The following is a 3,518-nucleotide window of genomic DNA, read 5'->3' on the forward strand; positions in this document are numbered from 1 at the left end:
CAAAAGCAAAGCTGCGACGTGGAGTTGCTATAACAACGGAGTTTCTGCTCGCATGTTTAATTTTTCTTAAATTTAATCTTTAAAAATTTGCCTTAAAGTACCACATATACACAGTTTAAAGTGTTATATGCTAATAACGAAAAACAATTCACCGATCTCACCACTTCTTTCCTCAGAAGCAAGCGCATTCAGCTTTTTCAGTTTGTGAAGGTTCTGGGATTACGGTTTCCTTACTAAATATTTCTATTGCGATTTTAATTTTAAACGTTATTTATTGAGTTACGAGGAAGTGTTACAGTCCTTTCATTGAACTTTAAAAAGTGTCTTTTAACTGGACGTTGACTGTCTAGGACAAAGTCTTGTGAACTTTGATGGAGACATTTTATCTTTGCCCTGCTTGCTCATTTTCATGTATCACATTTCACTCGTTCTTTTCCCCTCCACTAGTAGAGATGACTAATATACTTTTACATAATGTGTTGGTAAAGACCAAGATTGAGTCCAAATATTTCAGTTTATTAAAAACAAAATTTTCTACTTAACTCCAAGTTGACTGCCTAGGACGGTTACAGTAAAATGTGCTTTAAAAAAAAAAAACTTTTAGTTTTATATCATCTACTGATACTCTTTTCTCCCTCTGAATAATTGATCACTTAGCAAATGCTTGGACTTACTGGTAATTGTTAGAGTTCACTAAGTGAAATAAGTCAAGCAGAGGAAGTCAATTATCATATGGTTTCACTTATTTGTGGACATAGGGAATAGCATGAAGGACATTAGGAGAAGGAAGGGGAAAATGAAAGGGGGAAACCAGAATGGGAGAAGAACCCTGAGAGACTATGGACTCCAGGAAACAAACTGAGGGTTTTAGAAGGGAGGGGCTGTGGGGGGGATGGGTAAGCCTGGTGACGGGTATTAAGGAGGGCATGGATTGCATGGAGCACCGGGTGTTATACGCAAACAATGAATCATGGAACACTACATCAAAAACTAATGATGTACTGTATGGTGACTAACATAACAATTTTTTAAAAATGGGTAGATGTTTACAATTTTTAATTGTTTTAACTCTTCAGATATACTTTAAGAGGGTTAGTTTACATCAGGGGTTGACAAACTATGGGGAGGGAACCAAATCTAACCTCCCACCTGTTTTTTTATGGCTAGAGAGTTAAGAATGTTTTTTACATTTTTTAAATGATTGGGGCAAAAAAAGAAGACTATTTCATGATACATTAAAGTTATATGAAACTTGTATTTTGGTGTCCATAATGCTTAGTTGGAACACAAGCATACCCATTTTGTTTAATATATATAGTTCTAAAGTTGTTTGTTTGTTTTTAGTAATCTCTACACCCAAAGTGGGTCTCGAACTCATGACCCTGAGATCAGGCGTCACATGCTCTTCTAACTGAGCCAGCCAGCTGCCCCAGCCCACTCGTTTTTATACTGTGCAGCGCGATACAGAATTATATACAATAGCAGAGTGGTTATGACAGCCTGTCTAGCCCATAAAGCTTAAAATAGTTATTATCTGATCCTTTCCAGAAAAAAATATGCTGACCCTGGTTTACACTATTCTCAAGGTCCATCATGAAAAGTGGTGTTCAGATTGGACAAATTGCTGTTTTAAATAAACCAAGATTTTGAAAACTTGCTCTTCTTGCAGGAAATGCACTTTAATGGGCAGATTCCAAAGCACATACTAAGAAGAGTCACAGTGAGAAGCTGAGATGCCTGCACAACATTGAAAAGGGTCGTTTTCATTGTGGACCAATGGACCCACAGGCCTGAGATTTACCTAAGCCTGAGACTGTGGGTGATGGAGAAACCAATCAATGCCCCTCCCTTCTGGAATTTAGCAAAGTTGGGGGGATAGCCAGGGGCATTTGGATGGAGGACAGAAACCAGGAGCTAGGACATTTGGAGCTAGGACGGAAACAACCAGGAGACCCCTTATTTGGGGACTCTAGGCAATCTGTCCTTTCCCCTTTGCATGTGTTTTTGACTCTTCCACTTTTCCAACTTACTTTGGTGTCACCCTTGTACCCAAGGGATTAAACGCTCAGCTTCTGGGACCAGGCTGCCTAGGTTTGGATTTCAGCTCCTCTGTTTACTAGCCTTGTAACTTTGGATGGGTTCCAAGGTCTGCTCACCCTTATCTATAGCTATAGCAATGGGAGAAATAACAGGATTTGGTGCTTTAAGCCACTATATTTTAGGTGGTTTGTTGCACAGCAGTACCTCACCTGTAAATACTCTTTCAACAATGCCTTTGAAGAGGCATTCATCCAGTGTAGGTTCCATTTTTACAAGAGCCTAAATCAATCTCCCTGCTTCATTACAATGTCACACCCTCCAGTATTCCTCTATGTTGATGTCAAAGTCATCTTTCTAAACTATTGTTCCTCCAATGGTTAAAATCCTCCAAATTCTCACCTCATTTAAGCAAAAATTCCTTCGTGTTCTACACCTTTGTGCTCTCATTTCTTCCTCCTCCTCTATCCCCCACCCTGCCTTTGCAATCTATGCTCCAGTAATATGGAACCCCTTGTCACCACTGAACAATCATGATCTATGTATAGTTATATACAACTGTGTCTTTTGTACCTTATTCCTTCTCCCTAAGACATCCTTTCCTCTCCTGCTCTAAATCTACGAAGACTCTCATCAGACACCTTAGGGATTACCTTCTCTAGGTTTTTCTTGAAAATCTCCGCTCTTAGACTGAGTTCGATGCCCTTCCTATGTGTGTATCTTTATCATACCACTTTTATTAATAATTGGAGTAACATTTTTTTCAATTCTCCTAAGGTATACAGCTAATACCGTTCTAGAAGTATCAGAAGAATTTATTGTATTTGTCTCAGGGCTTAGTTCTCCGGGATGGGGGCGGGGCAGAAGGGCACTGCCCCCATTAGAAAAGCGATTCTAAACTTTTGAGCACAAGGACTGCTATCTTTATTGGTAGCACAGGACCTAGTTCGTGCTCATCCATTAAATAAGAATAACGTGTGAATGGCTAGTCTTCAAAGAAACTCAAAAGAAAAATACAGAAATAATCCAAAGAAGTTTTAAATTTCTGAGAACAAATGCTCTAATTTCCCAAGATGCCATCTCTGCCACATCTTAACCAATCTGTGGGTTCCATGGTGTCTGGCACACAGTAAGCAGCCAAGCATACGTGGACTCGTCTACCCCTCCATTGTTTAAATGATCTCCATCTTGAGCTGTACCCAAATAGGCTTTGCAGTGCTCACGCTGTGACTCAAAAATAGGTTTGGAGTCTCAAAGCTGAGAACTACTAGTTTGAATGGCTACATGGATAAAACTGTGAGAGAGTCTGTCAAACACTTACAATTTCATTTCACTTTGATGAAACATGGTCTTTTAACCCATTCATTACACAATCGCTTTGAAAATGGGAGGCAATGATAGGAGACTAAGAAATAAAACCTCTTATCATAAAGTTTTAAGAAATGTATGAAATATAAATACAGGAAAACTTTAAATAGGTA

This window comes from Enhydra lutris, unplaced genomic scaffold (assembly GCF_002288905.1).
Source record: "Enhydra lutris kenyoni isolate GAN:26980312 unplaced genomic scaffold, ASM228890v2 scaffoldscaffold7, whole genome shotgun sequence".
Classification (NCBI taxonomy): domain Eukaryota; kingdom Metazoa; phylum Chordata; class Mammalia; order Carnivora; family Mustelidae; genus Enhydra; species Enhydra lutris.